The sequence below is a fragment of the Corvus moneduloides genome, chromosome 6, assembly GCF_009650955.1.
Source record: "Corvus moneduloides isolate bCorMon1 chromosome 6, bCorMon1.pri, whole genome shotgun sequence".
NCBI classification, from domain to species: Eukaryota; Metazoa; Chordata; class Aves; order Passeriformes; family Corvidae; genus Corvus; species Corvus moneduloides.
This window is the reverse complement of record NC_045481.1, coordinates 11,281,926-11,295,499: the sequence shown is the minus strand read 5'-3', so window position 1 is coordinate 11,295,499 and position 13,574 is coordinate 11,281,926. Positions and strand designations below refer to the sequence as shown.

Genomic DNA, 13,574 nt, shown 5'->3' with positions numbered 1-13,574 from the left:
AGGCGGGGGCTGGCCCGGGGCAGGACCGCGGCGGGCTGTGTGGCCCCAGCGTATGAGGACTAAATTCAGCAAAGAAAACTATGTAAAATTGACATAACCATAAGAAAGTTCAGGGTTGAGCTCATTGAAAAACAGGAACGATATTCTCTAAAATTCAAGAAACTTGTATAAACTTTTTGTATACACCTTTCATCAGTAATATACAAAATTATACAAGCTACCGAAATTTCACAACTAGTGTCAGAATCTCAGTGCTTGAGTCTATGCCCTTCTGACCTCAGTAAAACTCAGAATTGTCATCTTGATGTAAACTTCCTCTCTAGCCTACACAAAAAACAGCTTGACCATTCCAGGTAATGAGCAGACTTACAGAGTTTGTATGGCTCATTTGGAAAGAGTTAATATGGGGCTTGCACATTACATGTGGATTTCTGCATCTATACCAGGTAGGCTAATGTCACATACACAGCTGGATAGAAATGAAGGAGGAAGGATAAAAAGATTCATAAATTAATTACACTTTCCACATCCAGGTATCTACACTTTTAAGGTCCACAAATGAGATTTTAGATATCTGCAAAGCACATCTCTCAAACCACATACAGAACAACAACTATATTACTTAACTTCAGGTTGCATTTTGAAGCATGTAAAATCTCAAAGACTACTGGAGGGCACATGTAACTTCCTCTGAAAAATCAAGCTTTGAGCATTCAGGCTGCTTTTCAACGTGCTCATCACAGAAAAGTATAAGCAGTTTAGAAGATAAGTCACAGGAAATGTACTCAACAGCATTCTTCACGATTTCACCGGAACACAAATACAGCAGACCCCCACTGCCAAGGACAGTTTTGGTCTATCTGCCTGTGTTGGGCTCATTGGGGAACATTTTTCCCTCTTTCTTTTGGCAGGGCATCTAAGAAAATGTAGAGACATAAAATCAGATCCACCAAAATCAAAATACATAACCTATTTGAATAGAAACTAAGATTGTTTTCATTATTACAGCAAGTCTTCTATGATACAAGTCCTAATATTTTAAGATGTGCTTGTATTGCAACAAGTGATTCAAATAATTTTCAAACTTGAAACATGGGCAGATTGCTTGCAGTATAGCTGTCCATCTGGAAATTTCAGATTTTGTTTATCTATTTTCACAAGAATTTTGACATATCAAACACTTGGGGTTGCAGAAGATGACAATTCATTTTGACTACACACTGTCTAAGTAAACACTTGTCAAATGAGGAGTGCTGAAATCAAAACGGGGTTTGTATGTGTCACTCCATTAATTGCAATCTTCCTGGCTACTGATCCAAATTTTAGTTACTGCTTCAATACTGTTCAAGAAGAAAAGCAGCACTCAGATAATTGTCAATTCTGTAGCATGATGAGTTGAGTAGCATTAGATGTGTCTAACAATAATTATATTTCTACCCTGTCCAAAAATACATGGAGCAACTGTTGAGGCCTCTTCACTGGTAGCCATGACATTGGGGCTGAGAGCAGACCAGCCTCACTGGGGAAGGATTGAAGGAAAGCCTTTGAAAAGGCTTTGAAAGGAAAATTTAGTAGAATTGAACTAGTCCTAGCTGGAGGCGTGAGCTAGGCAGCAAGCTTTTAGGCATTAATGGACACTGAGCTTGGCTCAGGAGTCAGGGCTCAACTTGAGAAAAAGTGAATTCTCATTAAACACCCACCCAAACAATTGTAAATCCCTTGTAACCAGCTGTTGCCACCATCTTAGATTTACACAAGACATAATAAAGAATCAAAGAGGAATTTAAAAGCAACCAAAAGTTGGAGCAGTAGGAGAAGGTTTGGATCCCAACCTGCCTGAGCTTGGAAAGGCTTCACACACTCTACTTTTCAGCTTGAGCCCATCTGCAGTTTCAAGTGTGTTTGTCAATTTAAATTAGACCTTTAGAATTAAAAAAAAAAAAATTATTTTACCACTAATTCTTTAAGTGTTACCTTAAAGCTGGGTAAATCATTTGCAGTGAAATTCTGACTCATTCCAATGGGCCCTGCCTTCCAGGCTACACAGGTTTATGAATCCCAGAGCATTCAAATGAACTCTGCAATGCAGTTGTCCATAAACACAACAAGCTCCAAAATCTCCCTCCACAGTCAACATCCCTTACTCAATACATGCTCTGAATTCCTCTTCTTCTGTCACCTCTAATCCTCTCAAATACTTCGTACTTTCCAAAATCAACTAAATGGAGACCTAAAATGTAGATGAAGAATAAGATAACACAGTGTTAGTCTGATTCCTTTGCAAGCACAGAAAACAAAGCCTTAAGGTTCACTTGCCCTGTGGAAATTAAAGATTTTCAAGATTAAAACAAGCCTAACCTGCAGCCTACACCAACCATAGATAAGGAAGGGCCTTCACATGTATTTATCCATATTTATTTTTCAGGTGCACAAACTGGACGCACCACAATTCTCTGAAAACTTTGCGAAACACATGACACCATGGCAAGCAGCCATCAGAAAATGACCAGGACAGCTAAAGGAATCATTTATAAATCAACATTAAAAAAAACACCACTTAGTAGATTATTTGCTGTAAAATGTAGCTAGGATGAGAGCAGAGAGGTACATAAAAAACTTGAAAATATTTGTTTGTTTTTAATGGTTTGACTTTTCAAAATAATTGTTTTCTTTTAAAATGTGTTTAAAATTAAGGAGGATTAAAAATCCCACAATTATATGAAATAAAGTATTTTGGTGCAGAAAATGTTTAATGTAAGCAGAAATATGTGTTTTATTTATTTTATTTGCATTATGTTTGGATTTTTTATTACAGTGAGATAAACAAAAATTTTTCACTATGAGTCAATCTGAAATATTTTTTTAGGTTTTTTAGTTCAGAAAGTAAAGTGAAAAATTAATTATTCATTAAGACCTAATGGCAAAGTTTTCACTGGAAAGAGACTGGAACTTTCTACCAAGTACAAATAAAGTCTTATTTGTTTATTTAAATTCAGTTCAGTAAATGACTAAGTCCAAGTATATATATAGAAGAAAAGAGCTGAGGCTAACTTCGCACTTTCCATCGTTTAGGAAGTGTGCTTCTCCCCAGATGTGACATTCACATATATATTTCTAGCTCACATATATCACACATCATATTGTACGTGGATATCAGGTTGCCAATGTGTCCTATAACCAATGCATCACTTACCCTGCCTGAACCCAACCTGGTCCTATTAGGATGAGGTCACAAAGTAATGAAAGTGTTAATAAAGCTATGAATTTGATGTCAAGTTTTACTACTGAAAGATCAGCCAGAGGTTATGCTGTGCATTTTACCGCATACAAATATCTCTCAAACAGGCTAAAAGTAGCCACTGAAACAGATACTTTAAACTTCATCTTCAAGCATACCATGCAACCTGGCTTAGTGGAAAATGCTTATTAGCTGCTATGCAAGGGGCCTGACACGCTAAATTTGTAGATCATAAAACATGAAGAAGACATTGGTTTTCTACCTCAAGATATTCAACAGCTGTGTTTATTCTCAGATTTTTTTTACAGATAGGAAATCAGGCACAATGCCTTTTATCTAACAGGAGTAGGAATTCTTTTTAATTCATTTTCTGAAGACATTAGTTTCTGTCTTAGCCACTGTCTTAGCACTGTACATACTTTCATCAAAATGACTCAGCTGTAACTATTTTCACTGGAGTTAGGCATGGGTTTCATAGTTTCCAATCTAGTGCTATTCTTTGTCATCTTTCTTATTCCTAACTCTGAAATTAAGGCCTTAAGTTTAAATAAGCTGTCTTAGAACAACTGCTGAAAGAATTTATCTGTGACAATACTTGGTAAACTCAGATTTCTGGGTTTAACCCACTGAATCACTTCTAAGCACTTTGGCACCCGGGTACTGCAGCATTCAAAATGCCACCTTCAACACAGGAGTCCAGCATTTCTGACAGTATTTTTCACAGGCCGAAAGTACATTAGTGCAGAAGAGAGCTGCCCATCCAACATGCTCTGGTTGTTCCACACAGCTCACAAGAGTCCACCCAGCCATGGATGGATCCTAACAAATCCTCTGATGATTTCCCATACGCAGATATTATCAGCAAGTCACGTAGTTCCTTTTGTGACTAATGCTCCAAATGACATGATGGCTGAAGGATGGCATTCCTCATGCACTGCAAGAGCCAAGCATAAATTAGACAGTTTTAATTTTTTTTTTTTTTTTTTTTTTTTTTTTTTTTATATATATTATATGGCTACCCACCAACACCAATTTTCAGCCTTCTTTTAGTCTTCAAGGTTCTGGGGGCTTTTTTTTTTGTTTGTTCACTGGAGTCTGATGGGAGGCAAAATTTACTAAAAAATAACAGAATAACCTCTTTCCTGTCTAATGATTGGCACTGAGAGGAACTTTTAAGTTCTGGAAAGTCTGAAGGTCTTCTTCATAAAGCTGATGAGCTTCTCATCATTCTACAGGCATTTTTGTAATATTACCTAGGCAAGAGTGATCCAAGCCAAAACCAAGATTTATTAAAAACAGAGAAAATGGAATCCAAAGAAACAGTTTCCTGAATAGCAGGGAACTTAACACTTCAGTGAAACTGGATTTCTATGATGGCAAGTGGTAATGATGGGGTCAGACACATAACTTCAAGTAGTTTACAAAATAAGGATACCTGATACAAACATTAGACTGTATATACGTTTCATCCTTACCTGAATATACATTGGAGTACATATATTCTTAGTAAAATATCACAGTTCCAAATATTTTGCTGCTCAATCTAAATACTTTTTATGATAGAAACAAAATTAAAACACAGTATCAGTTTACAGAAGAGTATATCCCTCAGGATTGCTTCACATTGCGACATCCACAAAATGTAGATAGTTAAATTATTTTGTCTTCTGTCTTTAAACTTAATAAATAACTAATGGTAAGAAAAAAAATAGTGATTTTACATTGGTAAAGACATCACTGGAGCAACTGATGTAAAAGTTGGGGAAAAGAGACAAGCTTTTATCAAGTGAGAGTCGCTGTTTCTTTCCAGTACTATCATTTCACATAGTAAAAGGTATTACCTCTCTATACAAAATTTTGCTCTACCCTGCTTTACCTCAATATCTCAGAAATATTGAAAGTTCAAAATATTTGCTGTTCATCTGCTCATTAGCTTTTCCCACTGTTAGTCACATCTGTAAATAAAAGAGAAGGAAAGTGCAAAGATTAAACCGTTCTACCCTTGCTAACCACGCCAAAGGCTGTATGCAGTGGGAATGCTCAGAGATCCTGGCTTTCCAGCACACTAAGATTTCCAAGGCCACGTTTCATAGGGTCACTGTTGTGCTAAGCCAGAGCTGTGTCACTTCTCTGATATTTCCTGAACTGAATGACATCTGCCCACAGCAGGAAAGAGAAGGTCAATGTCCACTACTGGCAGATGTGCATGGCTGGATTTTAAGGACATACCATGTTCAGTCTTCAAGCTGTTTCTGGCCTCAACTTTTCATAGACTGTGGGAAAGAGAAAGGAAATCTATACAATAACACACATTTTCATGGCAAATGAAAAAAATTTTATACACCTTAAAATATTGTTGTCAAGTTTCCTTATGTAATCATTGCCTCCATGTGTTTAAATATACCTATTTATTGAATTTATTGGCTGTACATGCTTTCATCAAAATGACTCAGCCATAACTATTTTCACTGGAGTTAGGCACAGGCTTCATATTTTCCAATCTAGCGCTATTCTTTGTCATCTTTCTTATTCCTAACTCTGAAATTAAGGCTTTATGTTTAAATAAGTGAAGAAGATACAAGATACACTACTTCCACAATCCAATAAAACTTCTCTTTTTTTAGGCATGTTCACACTGGGCTGAGTCTTTGTTTATAAAATGGTTAAGGTTTCTAATTACTGAAAGAGATCAAATATATACTGTACTCCACTTTATCCACTACAGAAATCAGCTTCAGTGTTTTGTTACAAAGCTGTAAAACACAGCACCAAGGAGAGCCACAGATTCCAAAACTCTGTCAGAGAACCCCTTGGGCACTTCAAGAGCAATTAAATCTACAGATTGTTCAGGACAAAATAACTTGGCATGCTTTTTGGCACCAGAAAAAAAAATATCACCATTTCTAAGACCTCAGTTTCAGTTTGCTCCTGATTTCCCAAACATCTCAAATTCTCACTGCTGGAATTCCTCATGGCCGAATTCCTTCCAGTTTTTGTTGAAGAGCCTTCTTTACAGAAATATCACAAAATTATCTGATGGAAATAATGGGTATTTTCTAAACCCTCATCTTAACTATCTAATCCTTGCACTTAAGCCTTCATCTTCATTTCAATCATAACTGAAGCCTCCAAGCCTGATTTAGGAAAGTCAGGAGGTACAATCCCTTGGTTTAAAATAAGAAGTAGACAGAACAGCAACAATACTGTACTCCCACATTCTGAAAAGCAGTTTCAGATTCCATAAATGTACCCCCACAGTCTACAGAGACAAGGATAGGAAAAAAACACCACCTGAGAACCCCTTCCATGTGTCTAGGAAGGGCAACACAGACCAGCACAAACTCTTTCACTCACACAGGAGTAAGATTCATGATCAGGGTTGTTGTTTTATGCTGACCTGCTGAAACAGCCCATAAAGCACACTACCCAACAGGCAGGGCATCCAACCCTGGTTTTAGACAGAACTGCCCCATAAAACTTAACACCTGTAATTCACTGTGGCACCAACACTGCATAATCTCAAGCACACAAGATGACTGCACTGCAATTTCGAAGCAATATCAATTCAGACTTTAACCAAATTACATGACCTCAGTTTATGCCACTCCCTCCTGTCCACATTAACTTTCCTTTTTTTCATATTATTAGCTTTTTGTTGGCAAAGTTTCCTCATCTGACACCTTTTGCACTAGTATGAGCACTCCAGCAATCACAGCAGAAAGCTATAAAAAGGGCAGCTTATCCCTTTAAATAATAGTACAGATTGTTTAGGCAGCTACAGCCTCTATTCCTCGCTGACTGGTGTCAATGGCACTTAGCCATAATGGTATTTGCAATGTTGCAGTGGAAGAAACACTAATCTGTGTTTGTATTTACATCAAATTTTGAGCCTAATATATTGGCACTGACTGGTGCTGCAGCAGGCAAAAACTCAGAGACTGTAAATCTTATTTTCACATTGCAATTTCATGACACAAGAACTGTACTTCCAGGTACTTTTGTATTCTTTTGCTTGTCAGAAATGTGGAAAGAAAAAAAAGCAATGCTTAAAAAAACGGGGACTTTTCTGTATGGAAAGTATTGCCTTTCCTTCAGAAAAGCCAACTATTCAACCTTTTTGAAATTTGGTAATAGAAAACCAAATAATTTTGGCCAAAGCCACACAGAAATAGTTTGGGGGTTTCCCGCAAAAAGCCCTGCAAGTTTCTAAGAAATGTAGATACTATCTGGAAGTACATTCAAAGAAGTCTTGTTCCCTTTCAAATAAAGACTCAGACACAAAGGTCATTTAGGGTAGTCTCCTTATTTCGTCAGTTATGCTACTGAATCTAATTTCATCAGAAGGAAGTCTCTCATCAACTACTATACTTAAAAAAAAATTACCTTTCATGGCTTGCATGAGAAAAAAAAACACAGCCATTTTTATCTGTGTCTGTTGTTGTTTGCTGTAGTGGGAACCTCTGAAAAACAAAACAACCCAGCATCACTGGTGTTACTACACATAAATCCAACTGCTCGTTATAAATTTTGACAATGCTCAACTGTCCAGTCCAATCTCAGATGAAGGTAAAACCAGGCAGTGCTACTAAAGAGAAAGATGATGACAAATTTCAAGTATCAAAATATCTTACGCTGACCAAGAGGATTTATAAGCCTGAAAGCATCTGACCTCAATTTAAAAAACTTTGGAAAATTTTACTGTTGATTTGTATCTGAGGAAACAAGAATGAAATGCATAATAAACCATGATCTATGCATGAGAACATATCTAAACAGCTGAATATATAAATAAGAGTTTTTCTATAATCCAATAAAACCAACAGCAAAAGAAAATACAAAAAAAAGCAGACCAAGAAAAGAGAAAATTTTTCACTTAATCCTTCTCCATATGCACAACAGGTTTAAAAGTCACACAGAGGTATAAAACTTATATTCAGAGAAATAGGGAGAAGAACAAAAAGAAATATGAAGGAAAAAAATAAAACCAGTGAGGAAAAAAAACAGACTTCACATAGACTCTTAAATAAATTTCCATGCAGGGAAAAAAAAAAGTGAACTAAAATTTCAGGAACAGAGCACTTAGAATTTATTATTGCACTTCCCAATACCACAGATATAGGCAAAATCAGAGCATGTAAATGAGTTCATTTAAGTCTCATATTCCTGACACTTTTCCAACGAACATTTCAGACTCATTTTGAAAAACACACCGAAGACAGATTTTCTTCTGGTGTTTGCCTGAATGACACTCTTGCCTCTGCATAAGAATGCTGCACTGTTTTCAGATCCATTCCAACACTTTTCCTAGTGTTTCACTTTGAACTGAAGAAAATGAGAATTCTCAAGACGCACCCTTTTAGAAAACTGAGTCACATCAGGTCACAATGATTTGGCTTCAATGACTACATAAAACATTGCAGTTGGCACAGATGTATCATAAACAGCTTGGTAGTGATTTTGAAAGAAATGTGTATGCTTGGAAGCTTGCTGAAAGATGAACACGGAGATGTAGATTTTCACTTCTCAGTTCTGTTCTTCATGCTGGCAAAGCACCTGCATGTTACAGGCAAATGCCAAATTCTGTTTGGATGCAAGAATTTACTCCCTCCCTCATTTATACCCACTTTCATGGCATTCTCATGTAGGCTTTCTTCTCTGTTTATTCTCAGCTTAGTGGTGTGACAGCCTCTGGTGTTCCACCCCAACAGTAAATCCCATTTTCAAAGTGCCTTCTCAAGAACCACACTGTAAGATTCATGTGTCTGTCTTCAACAGAAACTATTTTTAAGGATTAGCTGGCAAATCTGGGGTTCAGAAATTTCTGCCAGTACCAGGAATATGTCCCAACTCCTCTAAGCAATAGTGAGAAGCTTCCAGCTCCCACCTTGTCACAGCTGGGCATGAAGAGGACAGAACTGAAAGTATCGATGTGGCTCTGTGGAAGAAATTCACGCAGAAAACAAAAGGGATGAGGCACTATTTTCCCCCAGCTTTACCCTATGATAAATTCACTGACTTGAGTGGAGTCACTGTGGAGTAGACTTAATATAATACAGTGATAAATCAGGCCTATTGATGCACTGACAGTGCCCCTGTAGGACCTTCTCAAGCCACCAGCTTACTGAACATTTCTCACAGCATTGTCTTCCCAAGCACTGTGACATGCCATTTCCACAGACAAATTGTTTCCTGACACAGCAGAGACAGATCTCCATGCTTCCTGCTTAGCTAATGCATTATAACCACTTTGTTTTGCACTGGTTGTCCTCTAATTTGTGTGCAAAAGGATTTCTGTGTCAAACACACAGCCCTCAGCTGTGGCAAATCCATGTGGAGTTTTGACTCCTAAAGCATCCAAAGATCACAGAAGTTACAGATGCAAAATGTACTTCCCTAACTACTTTTATGATTTGATTATTTGAAAATCCAGGAGAGAAAAGATGGATCAGGATACTGGAGCCAAGAATGCTTTCTAAGGAAGCAGTGACAGCCAAACTCCTGGCCTTGAAGTCCAAGGTAGCAAAGGATGCCCTGAGGAAATATTTATACATCTCTTGGCCTTTTTTGGACTCCTCAAAAATTTACTAGTTTTAGTTTTCTGACAGATATTAAACCCAAGAGGCAGCTTTAGACAGTGAAAAATTATGTCTGGTCATAATTGCTTGGTAATTAGCAGCCCTCAGCAGCAATAAGCCAAATAATAAACGTTCCTTCCAAGTATATCTAGTCATTGTTTTGATGACACCTTTCCAAATCAAGGCTTCTCATTTCTGGCCAGTGTCAAAAATGCCACAGGGGTGGGGCAATGTAAAATGAAAATCAGACTCCTCTTTGGAAATCAGATAGGACAAAAAATACCTGAAGAAAAGAAAGTTCAAAAACCAGGACTGTTCCAGCCTTCTTTCAACAACTCCAAGAGACCTTTGATGGTGGAAACATTCTGGTTTTCTCCTGCAGATCCAAAATGTCAGTAAATTATGTGCTGTTCCGGGCAAAGCTACAATGACAAAAATCAAAATTTATATTCAACAGATTTACTTCATGCCTACCCTGAAAAGTTCTGTCAATGTTTAGAGAAGAAAAGGAAGGCAACATGAGAAGGAAGATAAACACAGACCACCATCTCTACAATCTTTTCCACCACTGTAAGCAGAAGATAAAAAATCTGGGGATGTTCTTCTTGACTCAGTCCCCCTCTAATTAATAGATAGAGACACTGTTATGGACAGAGTCCATTTGCCATTTTACACATCTGCTCTAAGACAAGTAGAGCTGGTACCTACAGTCCCTTAACCACACTGGCTTCATATCAGATTATAACAGAATGCTGAAGGACTACCATAAGAGCACATTTGCACTTCAGATGCTCTTACATTTAATTAGATGAAGTCCACACTCCTTCTCTAATCACACAGGCCAACTGCTCTTGTAGGCCTAAATGAAGAAGTCTCCTTCAGAAAAGAATGACTACCATTGAGGAAAAACATGGCTGCTTGTCCACAATCTTCGAGAAACACTCAGGGACATTGGAGAGAGAGAACTATTGGTCAAAAACTTGCAAGTTGCTCTGTCCCAAAAGGCAGAAAAATAGATGCAGGTCTAATGCTAAAGGGGTAGTTCCAACACATCTATAGCTGTTTTCTATCCAGACATCTGTCCTAACTTTTCTAACAAGAGTATATCTTGGATATGCCCACAGTCCAGAAGGCCAGCTGCATCCTGCACTGCATCCAAAGCAGTGTGGCCAGCAGGTCAAGGGAGGTGGTTCTGCTCCTCTATTCTGCTCTCATGAGGCTCCACCTGGAGTTCTGCATCCAGCTCTGGAGTCTCTAGCACAAGAAAGACATAGACTTGTTGGAGTGAGTCCAGAGGAGGGCCACAAAACTTATCAGTGTTGGAGCACCTCTCCTGCAAAGAAAGGCTGAGAGAGTTGAGTTGTTCAACCTGGAGAAGGGAAGGCTCTGGAAAGACCTCACAGCAGTTTTCCAGTACTTAAAGGGGGCTTTTTTACATGACAAAAAAGAGGGAGAATGACATTTTAAATGGGCATATAGTTCTAGAACAAACAGGAACAAGGGGTTTAGTTGAAAAGAGGAGAGATTTAGATTAGATTTTAGAAAACAGTTCTTTACTCTGAGGGTGGTAAGCCACAGAACAGGTTGCCCAGAGAAGCTGTGGATGCCCCACAAGTTCAATGCCGTGTTGGATGGGGCCCTGAGCCTTTCTATGATTCGATGATTTCCCTTCCCTCTCTACTCTTTATATGGAAAGACATTTTGACTAATTGTGAATTGGCCGACAAATAACCAGGGCTCAGCCGAGATATCCCTCACTCCTCAGGGCTAGGAAACTCCATCAAGAGGATGGGCTTCAGAAATGGGGGGAAGGTACCTATTGTGTGGCATTTCCAGACTCCAGAACCACTCTCCTAAAGCCCTCACACACAGCAGGGTGCTTTGAAGGTTCCACCCATCTTCTTGTATACACTTCCATTTGTTTTTAAAACAAAGCAACCTCCACAAACCAAGAAAGACAGAAGGCCAGGAGAAAAAAACCACAGATTAACTAGATATCCCATGTATTTACTTTAGACTTCAGTGCTAGTGACGGTCTCTATGTGAATAAAATAAACTAGCACATTGACAAATTATCCAAGTTTGAAGGAATAACAAGAGTTGAAATTATTGCAATTACACAATGTTCACAGAAATGCCAAACTGAAGTTCTCTGAACTGTAAATGAGACCTGAGGGTCAGGTTCTGGCCCAGGAAACACATGAGAAATCTCAAACAAATAAGTGAAGTAGCACTAACAGTAATCCAGTGCAGGACTGTGTGGGCTGCCTCTTCCCTGGGGAAGTTTTCCCACCATTTAGGCTCTGAGTCTTTGACTTCAGCATTAAAAGTACTGTCTTCTTGTAAGCTCAGTCATTAGACCTTTCTTGCTCCTCTACTGTTTACTTTCTTGGAGGAAAAGCTGACCCTCAGCCATGAGAACACAGCATCCTGGGCAGCCTGACCTGCGCTTATTGAACTCCATGGCTTCTCCACAGAGACAGGTGCCTAAAACACCATGGGATGCTCTGCTTTAAATAACCACAGTCCTTCTGAGATAACTTAAAGGGGATACCCCTCACACATCATTCTGCAGCTTTAGGTCCACAGTTTAAACTCAGTTCTACTTTAACAGCAGATAGAGTAGGGATGGAGAAGTAAAGTAAGATCTCCCTAAATCTAAATAACACTATATATTCTCAGCCTAAATGCACAACAGATCCCTTTAGACATAATTGCCTATGGTTGCCACAACTCCCAATGCCTTAGGGAGGATTTCTTGGATAGCCTTCAGCCCGGGATAACCAACAGACACTTCACATATTCCTCTGCCTGCCCAGCCTGCTTGCTACACTTTGACCACTGGACTGTTTTGACTTTGCACACCTTCTGCACATCACTAGCATGATGGAGACAGAGTTGTTTCATCTACTTCCCATTCCCATCTGATACGAACCTGATGCAAATTATAACTACTTTCATATGTGATAAGTTGGCAGAGAAGTTACCTTGTGATCTTCCAAAAAGGCTTTTATTACTGAGCTTCACATTAGGTGCTAAATTCTGAGTCTTTAACACTTTTCATGTAACTTACCTTCATTAGTTAAATCAATGCTGATGATAGCCCATAGATTTGCAGGGGGTTGCACCTACTTATGCATGACCTTGGAAGCCTTTTTAATGGGATGTTGTGGAGTATATTTTGGCAGGACACTGAAAACAAGTTTCTTTTACTTGCGAGATCACATAATCAGCCCAGCAGTGCTGAAATGTGGCAATGAAATCCTCTCATCACGTAGAGATGATGATCAGTAATATCACCAATAGATAGGAAAAACTAACCGAGTCATCCCAGTCACTGAATCTTACTTGCATTTAAGGCTGACACATACATAGCAATTTGCCTCTGTTCTGCAGCAGCTGCAAACTATTAACTATGACAATGAAGTTGATTTTTAAACCAACAAATATGACGACTATTATGAAAGTTTTACCACTGTCACATGGTGAGCAGTCTTTAAATTCATCCCTTGCTGTGTGGCTGAACTTTTATTGAATTTTTTTTTATATTAAAAGAAGGTCATCTGAGGACAGAAAACCTCTTTGTCAATCAGACTGTGCAGTGCACAAAACTCTTCCAGGACTCTCATAAAAACCAAGACCAGCACACTGCACTTAAAGCACAGTGTTGCAGAGATACCACAACTGTATTTGACAGATAAAAAGATACTCCCCCTCATTCCCCATTGCTTCTTTCCGCCTCCAAAATGCCATCATCTTTG

General features: G+C 38.5%; 1 long non-coding RNA gene across 1 annotated transcript in view; it reads right to left on the bottom strand.

Moving 5' to 3' along the window:
* The window catches only part of LOC116445149, a 274,986-nt gene that overhangs the window by 150,689 nt on the left and 110,723 nt on the right, over positions 1 to 13,574 (bottom strand). The window contains exons 6-8 of the long non-coding RNA XR_004240674.1: positions 10,097 to 10,235; positions 7,622 to 7,698; positions 1,975 to 2,230 (exon numbers count right to left, since the gene is read on the bottom strand). This is a non-coding gene — a long non-coding RNA (uncharacterized LOC116445149). The remainder of the gene's footprint in view (positions 1 to 1,974; positions 2,231 to 7,621; positions 7,699 to 10,096; positions 10,236 to 13,574) is intronic.